At 36.1% G+C, this 14,060-nt stretch overlaps 1 long non-coding RNA gene across 1 annotated transcript in view; it reads left to right on the top strand.

Moving 5' to 3' along the window:
• The window catches only part of LOC102164639 (uncharacterized), a 234,560-nt gene that overhangs the window by 218,172 nt on the left and 2,328 nt on the right, over positions 1 to 14,060 (top strand). The window contains exon 7 of the long non-coding RNA XR_014829092.1: positions 13,598 to 14,060. This exon is cut by the window's right edge and continues 2,328 nt beyond it. This is a non-coding gene — a long non-coding RNA (uncharacterized LOC102164639). The remainder of the gene's footprint in view (positions 1 to 13,597) is intronic.

The raw sequence follows: 14,060 nt of genomic DNA, 5'->3' as shown, positions 1-14,060 counted from the left end.
GCCTTGCTCAGTGGATTAAGTATCCAGCGTTGCCTTGAGCTGTGGTGTAGGTTGCAGACGCCACTCGCCGCTCGGATCCCACGTTGCTGTGGCTCTGGTGTAGGCCGGTGGCTACAACTCCGATTAGACCCCTAGCCTGGGAACCTCCATATGCTGCGGAAGCGGCCCAAGAAATGGCAAAAAGACCAAAAAAAAAAAAAAATCTAAATATTGTACCCAGTGCTAAGTACAGTATGACCCAAAAAGATGAAAACGTCATGAAACAGATAATAGGATTGTATGTTGCATTAATAAGAATACTCTGTGTTCATGAAGATAAATTGTTTTATTTTACATGGTTAAGAGATTGCATAGGAGACAGTTCTGGGATTAAAATTTTAAGAACTTGAAAAAACTGCAGAGATGGCTAAAAAGCTGAAGCAATTAATGACTTTTGATTTGGAAAAGAGAAATATCTAAAAGGGAAAAGAACTTCTAAAATGTTTGCAAGCTTAAATGTGTAATTGACAAGGAGTAAGTGGAGGAAGTTATAATAATCAGATTTTGAGCAAATATATGGACAAACATTAAGAAGATGTATCTGATAACTCAATGAGATGTTTTAGGGATTGGAATCTTTGTTTTTGGCCAGTTTTAGTGATCTTTGATATATACTAGATAAGGGGAAGAAGTCCATAGCATGCTTGCCACTAGGCTTCCATCCAGGATTCGTGGCATACATTCTCAGTTCGCCAAGGGCTCTTTCTTACTGGATTAATAAGTATCCTTTAATCTCTAATTCTGATAGAGACCTTTAAATTGCATCTTAGCCACTGCCAATCAATTTGGTGTGCCATTTCTGTCTAGATACTCTCGAAGTTTCTATAAATTCTAATATCTCGTGATATTAATATTTGGACTATATTTTATCACCTAGAAGACAGGACATTACACCCTTCATTTACTGATATATAAGCAAAGAGGAAAATTTTTAAACAACATTGTAATGTCTATTCCTAACAATAAATAATGTTAAGATAATCCTCAAATATCAACAGAATTACCAGATGGTATGTTTTCTAGACAAGTCAAATTTATAACAATGTATTTTTACATTTTGCAATACAACATAAAGCATAACAATAAGATCAGAATTTTGCAAATACTAGACAAATCTGCAAGTATAACATTCTTCTCTCCTAGTGAACATCCTGTGAATTCATAAATATTTACATATTACAAGTTATAATTATGTATCACTGGGGAAAAGGGAAAGTGTAACTGTATATTTATATCTACAAGAATATAAAAGAACATTCATAAATTACAAATGTGCATTGTTCTAAGAAGGGTACCTACTGAGCTTTTGTATCTTAAGGCCAATACATAGGACAAGTTTCTACATTGCCCTGTCAGTGGAATAAAAATTATAATTGTAAGTTTGAATGACTATTGATTGCTTATTATAGTTTCTATTAATAGTCATAAATGGTTATGTATGAGTACATCATTGTATGTATTTGATAATGTAGAAAGGGGAGTTTGTATTGCTACAGGGATAATCCTCCTTAAGAAACTGACAAGCATGATTATAAGAAATATTGTAAAGTATGTATTTGCTTTAAAACAATTGCCTAAAATAGTACAGTTAAATGCTATCTTGTTACAGATTTTCAAATTAGTTGGCTTTCCACAGTAAATTCTATATCATAGATGGATCTGAACACTAATAAAGGACTGATAAATAAAATAAGATTTAAGTTTAGAAATCTGCCGTGCATGTTTTGAGTTAGCCCAAAGCTTTAAAAAAATGAAAACTGAGAACTGTTTTCTACACTTCTGCACTGTTTTCCAAAGAAATTACCATCATTTACATTTGTTTTTAAAATTTTCATACTCTCCTTTTCCTAATATTTTCACTACAAAGTATTTCAATAGTTTAATTACTTCATAACTACATTTGCATATCTCTGCAGGTACATTTATATATTGAGTAAATTCGGCTCTTAAATAGTCTAATCTCTGAGGTTGACATCCTTTATGTAGCAGTGACCTCCAGTCATCTGATCAAATTTTGGGTTACTTACTAGCTATAATCAAATATATTCTCATCTCTTATTTGAACAAATCATACAGAAATTGAATACAATTTTTTTATGAACACTAGCAATATGTTCACTTCTCTGATAATTTTGACATTAAAATTCCATCTTAATAATCCCATCCTTCAGGCTTTGCAGACTCTTAAGGTATTAAAGCAAAAATTATCCTAAGCAGTTAGATTATAATGTATTTAAAGATTAGACATTTCATGTTGAATATTAACTGCTCTACTTCTCAGGAAAAGAAAACTATGTGATTTTCTTCTATAATTTATACATTTCAAAGGCCAGCTATCCAAGTTTTAAACCATGTTACAGTAAAATATACTTTAAAATGAACTGGAATTCTACATAATTTCAAAGGTATATATAATGGCATATTTAGATAAATTTGAAATATGTACAGTTATTTAATTTTATTTCAAAGTAAACAATAGCTATTAAAATGTTAACTATAGCAAATTCTTTACAGATAGTAAAATAGTTAACAAAAGTAGCTAATTCCTCTATTGAAAAAAGTGAATATGCACTCTGTTAACCCTACTTACTAGGTGAGATGTATTAAGTATACCCTTTATTATGTGGAATGAGAAAAATTAAAGACAAATGTGAATTATCAGATGAAAAATGACCTATTGTACCTCAAGCTTACAGGGACAATGAGATATCATCTATTATATTTTTCTACTTCTGGAAAGTCTACATGTGACCTGCTTGTAAGGATGAAATCTTATTTTAAATTTATCTGAAGAATAAAACTTTGATCCCATTCATACATTTCAAAAAAAAAATTTAAAAATAATCAAAACGTTATTTTCTTAAACTTATTTTGTTTTTGTGGCCATGATGAACCTTTATTCATATACAATTTTTTTAAAAAAGAAGGTGCTCTAGATTGAATGCTTGTCCCTTGCTCTCAAAATTTAAATATTGAAACCTAATCTCCAATGTGATGGTGTTAGGAGATGGAGCCTCTGGGAGATAATTAGGTCATGAGGGTGGAGCCCCCATGAATGGGATTAGTGCCCTTATAAAAGTAACTACTGAGGGCTCCCTTAACCCTTTCCCTTCCACTATGTGAGGACAAAGTGAGAGAGTATTTATCAACCAGAAAGTGGGCCCTCACAAGATACATATCTATAGGACCCTTGATCTTGGACAGCCGTCGTAATGTGAGAAATACACCTCTTTTTTATTTTTTAAATTTTTTAAAAAAAATTTATTGTCATTTCCCCCAACACACTTTTTTTCCCCCACTGTACAGCATGGGGACCCAGTTACATATACATGTATACATTAATTTTTTCTCCCATTGTCGTGCTGTGTTGTATCTAGACATAGTTCTCAGTGCTACTCAGCAGAATCTCATTGTTAATCCATTCCAAAAGCAAGAGTTTGCATCCGTTAACCCCAAACTCTCAATCCCTCCCACTCCCCCCCTCCTAAATTTTCTTCTCTGTGGAAAGGTTCACTCATATGTGGTACCTGATACACAATACACCTTTTTTATGGGCCAGTCATTCTAAGGTATTCCGTTTTAGCAGCACAAACAGACTGACAGAGGCTTGCAGATTAACAAGAAGAATATTTCCAATAGCTCAGTCCTTCCTCAATCACTGCCGATTGAAAGAGAGGAATAAGAATGATATTTTGTATCCATTAACTAGTACTTACTCAACAAGCTCCATTTCCTATCCAAAGGAAAAAAAAAATTCTTCCTGTTTTGTATGTGTGCTAGTGTGTGACAATGAGATAATGTGAAATTATTATTTTATTATATTGATTTGATATTACTCTTTAATAACTTTTTTTATTTCAGGAGAAAAAGCAAAAACATTAATATTTTAATTTTGTAAAGGTAATGGTTCTCAGAGATGTAATTTGACCCTTTTATCTCTACCTGCCTATCCTTCATCTTCCCTTTGATATCTATGGGATGTCTCAACCTCAACCATATCCAAAACTATGACTTTCGGGCTCAACTCTGTTCCTCTAGATGCTTTCTCCCATAGTTGTTGCATTCTTGTTTCCCAAAGCCCAAATAATGTCATTCTTGGCTCTTTTTTTTTTTATAAACTCCAGATCTCTGCCTGGGGAGAATTTCCAATAGCAGGTGTGGGCCACACATCCTCTCCTTAGCCGGTTGCAAACTAGAAATTATTGCAAAAGGTCCAGCAGAGACCCACTCAGACTGGGCCACCCACAAGGCCCTTCACTCTCTCCCACCAGCCCAGAAGGAAGTAGGCCTCTGCTACAGCTTCAGGTGTTTTTGCTGTCTGGAGTAGGTGTTTTATACTGCCTCAACTCATGCACACCTGAGAAAGGCCGTCAGCCTGGTCATGTTGCCCAGGTCAGTCGGTCTTCACTCACGAGGACCTCAGAATTGCAGAAAATTGACTTTGCTGTGCTGGTTCGGTCCAAGGTACAGTTATGATTCCTGAGGGTCAGGATGGTGGTGGGTCTGCAGTTACGGCTTGTTTTCTAATCATTTTAACCAGTCCATGAGTGGGCGGTAACTTCAAAGATGACCCTCTCCTCACAAGAGGAATCTAGGAGTCAGGGAGAGGAAGGCCTGTTGCCCTGGGTGTAGGGGAAGTCTCTGGAAAAGCCAGTGGAGGGAGGGAACACAGAGTGAAGCCTAGAGTCACAGATCTACCCGGGGACTGCTGTTTGTTAGTTCAAGTCCTGCTCTGAGGTGTTCAGAGTCAGCTCTAACCAATAGGTGGGGCAGGCTACAGTAAGGGCTATGTGTATGGTTCCACATGTGTGTGGAGGCCTGCTGGGGTGCCTGCCCAGGTGGCCCCTAAGTCCTGGGAAGGGCTTGCCCAGAGAAATTCCTTGAGCTGCCAGGTGAGGTCCCTGCTTTATAAGGTGCCCCATGGGCTACTTGGTGCCTGCCCAGGTGAGCTCCATATCCTGGGAGGTGACTGTCTAAGAGAGCCCCATGGACTGGAAGGGGCTTGTGAATGAATTTCTTGTCTTTGCAGCCAGCACACAGTTGATTGGTCACCCGTGGGCAGCACTGAAATGAGGTGAGGTCCAGGAGATACTGTGGGCTCTTGAAACCCCTCCTGAGCACATCTAGATCAGCAAGGTCAGTAGATGGGTATTGGCTATTGTGCTGCATACCCATTTTGGTGGCTCTTTGTTTTATATTTCTTTATATAATGTGAGTAAAAATTCTTTATCAGATATATGTCTTTCAGATATTTTTTTCTCCCAGTTTGTGGTTTTGTTGCCAGTGCCGAATAGAAACAAAGAGACAGTTTTGGGTGAAGGAGAAAAAGATAGCTTTTATTGCTTTGCCAGGCAAAGGAGGCCACAGACAGCTAACACCTTAAAGACTGTGCCCTCCATTGGGAACAATTGCACCAAGTTTTATAGTAAAAAGAAAAACAGGTTCCTGGATAAGAAGCAAGGTTGAGGGCAAATATATGTTCTTCTTTCTTTGGGGGGAATCTTTAGTCATTGAAGTTGGTGTCATGAGATCTTAGTGTGACATTGGTGATCTTCTGGGTTATCATGTCTCGATTTTTCCTAGAAATACAAATAATTGCAAGAATGGCATATTGATTAGTGATTAGGGCAATTTAGGAAAGTCCTCAAAAACATGTGCTTATAATTTGTGACTCACAGGCAATTGCGCTCATAGTGCCTAATCCAGCTTGCAGGTGATTGTCCTTAGGCTTAAGCCAGGGAGAAGGACAAGGAAGGACTCTAAGCTGTACAATTTTAAAGTATTCATTTCTAAAAGAAGCATAAGATGCCTATATTATGCCTATATTATTATGTGTATCCCTAGAGAGGGAACCAGGATCCTCCCCCAAGGCTGTACTATTGCTTCTTTACTGTTCTTCCCTTGTCTTTGTGTCCCCTTCCTTCCCTGATCAGCAACTGTCTTACCCTGACCCTTGGAATTCAGGGGAGGTCCTGGAGGCTGAATGAGGCCCATTTCCTAAAAAAGAAGAAATTGGGGGACACAGGAATGCTTTTGTGCCCAGGAACCCCACAGGGCCCTGCTCAGTTACAGTTTGTCTTGAGGCTTTCTGTTTGTTTGTTTTTTCCTATTTTAGCCGCACTTGTGCCATATGGAAGTTCCTGAGCTAGGGGTCAAATCCAGGCCCACAGTAACACCAGATCTGAGCTGCATCTGTGACCTACAGATGGCTTTTTGTTGTGTGTTAAAAAATCAAACCTTATGACCAACATGACCAAACCCATGTTGATTTTCTTCTATAATTTTTATAGTTTTACATTTTAAACTTGCCTGTAGAAATTCAGAGTGATTTTTGGTATGAGTGGTAAAGTTCGTACCTACACTCATTTCATTGCGTATCATTTCTACTTGTTCCATAACTATATTTCAAGAAATCCTGGTATATCTGCCTCCAAATTTGACTTTAAAAACATGCTACATGTGTTGTCTTGGTTTAGGCTCCTCTAAGAGTAAATTATTATCATATTTTTTTTCTAAGAGTAAATTCTAGGTCTAGATTTGGAGAGCAGTTTGTTTATTTAGGAGGTTATAACAGGAAGCATCCACAGGAGAATGGGAAAGTGAGGGCTCATGAAGAAGTGTTTTAGTTTTCTGCTACTATGTAGTAAATCACTCTATAATCAGCAGCTTGCAAGAACAACTGTTTGTTATATGTCCCATTTCATCATCATTTGACTGAGATGGTTTTCTTCGTTGTTCAGTAGGTCTTACTTGGGACTTCTCATGAGGCTATAGTCAGTAGTGTCTGGGGTGGGTCATAGCAGAATAGCTTGTTATAGGGAGGCTAGCTCTCTGTCTCTGAAATCTTAGGGCCACTTATTTTTTATGTGACCTCTCTACATGGTCTCTCAACATGTTTCCAGCAGTAGTATAGTCTTCTTACATGGCATCTCCAGATTTTCTACAGAGCTAAAGAGGAAGCTGACATGTCATTTTAAGTTGTAGGCTTCCAGCTGCACAGTGTCATTTCTACTGGTCAAAGTGAGAGGAGACTACTCAGGGCATGAACGTTGCCATGGGAATGTTTGTTCTTTGGGGCCTGACTTTGGACCCTTGTAGCTGCAAGAAGACAGTGAATATCTTTTAGGTAAATGAAGAGGTTTACTGTGGGTAACAGACTGAATCCTGCTGGAGATAGCTGGAAATATCTTAGAATTTCTGTACTTGAGAGGTGTGGAAGCTGTGTTATCTACCAATTAGTTACTATTTGGCATTGCTAAAGGGATGCTTTTGCAGGAATAAACTTTCTGGCACCTCAGGCCTGTCAGATACATAGGTGGAACACACAGCCCATGCCAAAGAAATGTTTCTTAAAAAGAGACCTTCAATAAGAGATTGGCAGAATGTATACAGAGTTCTAAGGAATATGGGATAATTGTATAAAACATATTTGTACAGCTTACAAATATAGCAAAATGAACACTCAGCCCAAGAAATAAACTTTATCAGTATCTTAAAAATCCTGTTTCTTTTCTTCAATAGTGCTTCCTTCCAAATCCCAACGGAATAGCCACTGTGATAAATTTTGTTTTAACATTTCCTTGCTTTAAGTATTTTGTTTCTCCATTGAAATATGTATCTATAAAAAATAAAATTGATTAATTTTATCTACTTTGGAAATTTCTATGAATGGGAAAATACCCTATGTATCTTTTTGCAACTTGCCCATTCATTGTATATTGATTTTCACATTCACATGTTTCTGCTTAAAACTGAAGTTCATTTTGCCCCTCTCCTCTCTCCTCCCATTTTTCTGGTCTCTATTGAACCTTTTTTTTCCTTCAGCTTTTCCTTTGGTTACATAGTTTACCTTTTAGTTATTAGTTATTTGACAAGCATACTTAACTGAGCTTAAAATTAATCAATCTCTATATGTGTTTAAGTCAAGGTTCTCCAGAGAAATGGAAACAATAGGAATATATACATACATAATATGTGCATGTGTGTGTATATATATATACTATATATATATATATGATGTGTATGATATCTATATGTCTGTAAAAAATTATTATATGGTATTGACTCACGTCATTGACCTGACAAGTCCCAATATCTGCAGTTAGCAAGCTGGAGACCTAGAAGAGACAATGGTTTATTTCTAGTCTGCATCAAAAATTCTGAGGACCAGTGTTGTAAGTTGCCAGTCCAAGCCTGAAGACCTGAGAATTAGAAGAGCTAGTAGTATAGTTCCAGTGTGAGTCTAAAGGCAGCAGAAGACTGCTGTCCCAACACAAAGATAATAAGGCAGAGAGCACACTTCTCTTCTAGGAAGCCCTTCAGCAGATTGGATGTGGCCCACCCACACTGAGAAGAGCAATCTTTATTCAGTCTAACAATTCACAAGTTTATCTCATTCAGAAACACCCCCACAGACACAACCAGAATAATATTAAACTAATATTTGGCATCTTGTGGTCCAGCCAATTTGACACATAATTGAACTATCATGATACCTTTACCTGAACAATATAAGGATTGTAGAATATTTTAACTAGGATTATTTAACAATCACCCGTAAGTGATCTGTATCCTTCTATTATGCTCAAATCATATATTGTTATTATTGTTTCAAACAGTAAAGTTTGTTCTGTTTACCCATGCATACTGAAAGCACCATTCATTCCTTCTTATTCCTTCTTACTCCATCTAGATTATTTTTCTTTTGTCTGTGGTCCTATTATTAAAATGTACTTTAGTGAAATTTTCTTAGGGGTCAACTCTTTTTTGTTTTATATTTTATACTTTTATTACACACTTGTGTGATAAATGGCATATTGTGAAGTATTTGTGACCTAGGTTGAAATTAAGTTCCTTCACACAACAGCACAGTATTTTCACAATACCATTCCCTTGCAGCACCACTGTCTCAAGCCCATTTACTTTGAAGTAAATTATTTATTTAATATATTCTAAATCATGAATTCAGAAAATGAACTACATGAGGAATAGTTTAGGATTGTAAATTCTAAAGAAATAATATTTTGGAATTCCCTGGTGGCCTAGTGGTTAAGGATCTGGTTTGTCACTGCTGCGGCTTGGGTTACTGCTGTGGTGTGGGTTGGGTCCCTAGCCCTGGAACTTCCTTTTTCCGTGGGTGTGGCCAAAAAAACAAAAATAAAATGAAATAAATAGTATTTCCCTTATAACCATGGCCAAGTTTATAACAGGCAACTTTTATTGCTGACCTTTTCTTTAAGGTTAGATTATTTCTCATTCATCCCTCTTCTCTGGGTGTGACACCTTGTGTCTCAGGTTTATTTGGGGGTATTCTTTTTGATTCTCTTTCTCAGTTTGTCCCTAGATTTTATATCCCATTCTTTGTTCCCTGAACAACCATCAAAGTGGACGCATAAGATAAGAGTTTGACAGAAGCCCCAGGATGAAATCTGGTACTTACATATTATCTGGGATACCTACATTCACTGCATATTTTAGCCTTGTAGGTTTCTTGCTTTTGTGTCAGTTCATAGATGTATTTAAAAATCAACTTGTATTCATTATGCAAAAGTTGAGCTCTTTAAATGTGGGCAGGAGCGTTACCCACCAAAGTCAAGTAAGGAAAATTGAATGATCATTTATTTTGGTGGAAGGAATTAAACGTAAAGAATTGGTTAGACAGACTCTGGAGTACAAAAGTGGCAAAATAGGAACACTGAGGTTATATGAACATGAAAACCACAGACAAGAGTGTCATGCCTAGAACTGGAAGAAAAAGAGAACGTGGTGGAGTTACTGCTAAAACTTAGAAATTGGGCAGAGTCACCCTTGAGGTTTATGTTTTTGAGGAAAGAAGACTGCTTGGCTGAAACTGTAGCCACAGAAAGTCTGAATGAAGACACTAAGTAGTCCAGACCACTAGGAGGACCCTTAAGGAGAAAGTGCTGTATCGCTGGTTCTGGAGCAATAGAAGCCTCAGGGAGGCTTTCCACAGAGCTGGAAATCAGACTTCTGAAAAGAGACTGCCAGCCAGCTAGTAGTGCGGTAGTTTTGAAGGAGGGCAATAAGCTGACTCTGAGAATGTGTGTGTGGGAATCCTGGAATCTAGAACTGTCATTGCTAATATAAAGAGCAATGTCTGTCATGATAACAAGAATAGGAAGAAACAGTCCCTTGCTCAGGCTTCCAACCACCCTTTAGCATCCCTTTTGAGAAAAACCATCGAGAGCCAGTTAGGTTTGCAGAAATGGGTTTGTAGAAGTTAGTCCTAGCCCTTGTGTATAGAAGTGCAATTTGAAGCTGGGAAATAATAACTTCATAGATGGCACCAAAAATTTTGTTTCTTGTTGTTGTTGTTGTTGTTTTCGTCTTTTCTAGGGTCACACCTGTGACATATGGAGGTTCCCAGGCTAGGAGTCTAATCGGAGCTGTAGCCACCAGCCTACCAGAGCCACAGCAGCGCCATATCCAAGCCACATTTGTGACCTACACCACACCTCACGGCAATGCCAGATCCTCAGCCAGCTGATCAAGGCCAGGGATTGAAGCCTCAACCTCATGGTTCCTAGTGGGATTTGTTAACCACTGAGCCATGATGGGAACTCCATATCTCTATTTTGTTAGAAAAAGGCATTTGTTGGTTGAACTCTATGATCATTAATTTCCAAGTATATGGCTAAATAAACTGATTAGTTGAGTCTAATGGAGAAAAAAATTATAAATTGTGTACATCAGTGAAATAATTTGGCTGAATAAATATATAATTCATATACTTCCTAAGAATTTCAACTTGTAGTCCTCCACTGCTACAATATGGTTTTTTAGCATCATCAAGAGAAATATAAAATAATAGAGGCACTTATTTGCAGTGCTGTGTCAGAAGCATGCATGCTTATGCCTCTGACTCAGGCAGTAGTCAATAGGAAGTAATTTGCCTTTGAGGATGAAAAGGCTGGAGAACACCACACAATGCTGTTGTGGTGGCATCATATGCTGCTTTAACTTGGTTAGTGTGTCCTATTTATGAATCAACCACACAAACTTTCCAGATTTTTTAAAAAATTTATTAGAGTATAATTGACTTACAATGCTGAGTTAGTTTCAGCTGTACAGCAAAGTGAATCAGTTATACATATACCCATTCTTTTTTCCCATATAGGTTATTACAGAGTATTGAGAAGACTTTCCCGTATTATACAGAAGGTGCTTGTTTATTATCTATTTTTATATACAGACATCTGCATATGTTATTCCCATCCTATAATTTATCCCTCCCTTCCCCATGGTTTCCCCTGTGGTAACCTTAAATTACATTTTGAAGTCTGTGAGTTTGTTGAATTATGTCTAACACACTTACTTTTCTTCTATGCTCTGTAAACATATGCACCCTAACACAATAGAACTTTAGTTTTGGTCTCATTGCAAATACTTTTTTCCCTGTTAAACAATAAGCTGCTACTGATTATATGGAGAAAGGAAATACTAGTTTTTCTATATTGGTTATTTGCAAGTACATTTTTACTGTGATCAAAGGTGATATGTTAGTACTTCCCAGGATGGTATGCTTCCCAGGGTGGAACCATACTGTTGGTTCCCAGGAAAGATCAAAGCCAACTTTTTTCTAAAGTGGACAAAATATGGCTTGATATTCATAAGAATCTGTCTCCTCTAGGGTAAAAACCATATTCTGTGTCATTCTGCGTGTCGATCAGAGCATAGACACTCTAAAACCAGGTGTAGCTTTATGTACCTACCAGGAATAGTCATAAAGATTTATGAACAAATTGAAATTTATGGAAACTGGCACATACTTTAGATGCTTACCAATTAAAGGGTTTTATAGAACTGTAAATATATATATTTGATGCAAAATTTTATTTTATGCTGTGAATGATTAGTAGCAGTATAATTTTGGAGTTTTAATTATTCCAAGTAATGCAATACAAAACCTGTTTTTTTATAAATAAAAAATCAATTCATTCAGCATAAATTCACTATACAGTCTATCTCAAACAGATTTCCTGAAATAGGATGTGGCAATATAAATTTATTTGAAGTAAAAAAAGTCAGTTTTAATACATAATTAGAACTTCAGAAATTGTTTCTTAGTATAAGCCTTTTTTATGTCATACCATATGTAAGGAAATAAGCAATTACCCTTAAAATACAAGGGTGATTTTAAAAAAAAAAAAATTCAGTATTACCACATACTGTCAGAGAGGAAGAATTGTTGAAACTCCAAATTGCATGGGAAATCTTAACTACAGAAAGTTATGATCACATTTTACTATAGGATCAGTATTTTCATTTTTCCTAGTAAATTTCAGGTATTACACTGAATTTAACCCAAGATGATTAAAATGCATTATTTTCGTGTCTATCTCCTTTCCTTAGATTGTTCTGGGCAATTCTACAATTTTTGTTTGATTTTAATCAGTAAGTTTTCAACATGATATTAGGTTGATATCTGAGAAAAGGAAATCATTGTGTTGTATGCAATTTTCATTCTGTTACTCTGAGCTGTAAGTTAATGTGGGCCACATCAAATCACGAGGTGGGCAGTTACGTTCAAATAAAGTATTTTAACTTAAAGCTTCTGATTTATTAGTAAACCTATAACAAATAGCTTTGCAACCAATTTTATTACTATTTTCACTTATCCACAAAAGTTAAAATTCCATTTTTAACTCCAAGAACATGTTTTATTATTTGTATCCATTTCTCTTTTGCCCTGTGTAATTTAACTCAATTTATAATGAAACTTCATTTGCTTGAAAACATTTCTTCATTCAGAGCCTATTTTAAAAGCAGTTGCTTTATAAGTTATTTTAAATCTCTGAGCAGAAAGTATAATCTATCAAGATTTCTTTTTTCATTCTTCATTTTTATTATTTCTTTTTGATAGATTCATTTTTCTACTGTGAGAGATTTTTTTCCTATTGTTTAGAATTGCATTCTTCAGATAATTATTTGAAAACAATGATCAGTTCTAAAGAATCTAATACTAACTCACCACCTGGTACAAATGGCTTCATCATTTTTGTCTTCATCATGGGAAAATAAGTCTTTTTCATTCTAGTTTGGTGAAAGGTTTGGGTTGTGGGTCAAATGGATGACTACAATGGACTCCTTATTTATTCCTCTCATCCAGAATTTTAAGTGACTTTTTGTACTTTAGTGTGACAAGTGATGATCTGGTATATGACCCTTACTTAACTCCATCAATAGTCTGTAGCAAAAGTAGACTATGTCTCTCCTCCTGTGGAAGTCGAGGCATTTTCTGCTTATCCTCTGGCTATGCTTGCAGGTGGGTGTAATTGAAAGAGCTAAAATGTTTCTTTTTTTTTTTTTTTCCCTAGAGATTTATTGGGTCACTTTACCAGGGCAGAAGTTAGTGGGCCTTGTAGCTTTATGACTCAAACACACTAACTTTCTAAGAGGATGCCAGTGATATGTGACACAATTACTATTCCTTTATGTTTGACAAACATGAGTGTCCTAAAAGAAAAAAAGCATTACTTGCTCTGTATAGCCTTAAAAATGTGTTCTTTGTTAAATAATGACTCTGTTTATTATATAGATAAAAGAAGAAAAGAAAGATGACAGTGTTCTCAGGAATGCTTCTTTATGCTCTCAGGTATGTTATTTCACTTAATTTAAACCTCACAGCTGTATCGAAATTATTTCAAATCCATTGCCATAATTAAAATCTGTGGTATGTGTATGATTTTTATATGTTCAAATTTACATGGTGTTGATGGGAACCAATTTTTTAGGATTATCTGCTTTTCTCGTAGAAGAAACAACTATGATGCTGTGCCCATATAATGCATTCTTGGTTATAACTCACCATGTATTCTCCATTTCTGCATTGTTAATGTGTATCTGACTTTAAACACACACACATACAGAGTTTGTTCATGTAAGAATTTAGCTTTCATCCTTCTTCACTATTGGCTCACATGGTAACACTATAGAGATAAGAAGAACTGCACTTTTCAGTGTCAAGATATATGCCTTTTTAAGATCCTTAGTAGATTTCT

Source organism: Sus scrofa, chromosome 15 (assembly GCF_054392235.1).
Source record: "Sus scrofa isolate SSC_HxYL_T2T_F1_AM1 chromosome 15, Sscrofa_HxYL_maternal_Yorkshire_Landrace_v2.0, whole genome shotgun sequence".
Lineage (NCBI taxonomy): Eukaryota > Metazoa > Chordata > Mammalia > Artiodactyla > Suidae > Sus > Sus scrofa.
This window is presented reverse-complemented; position numbering and strand designations above follow the sequence as displayed.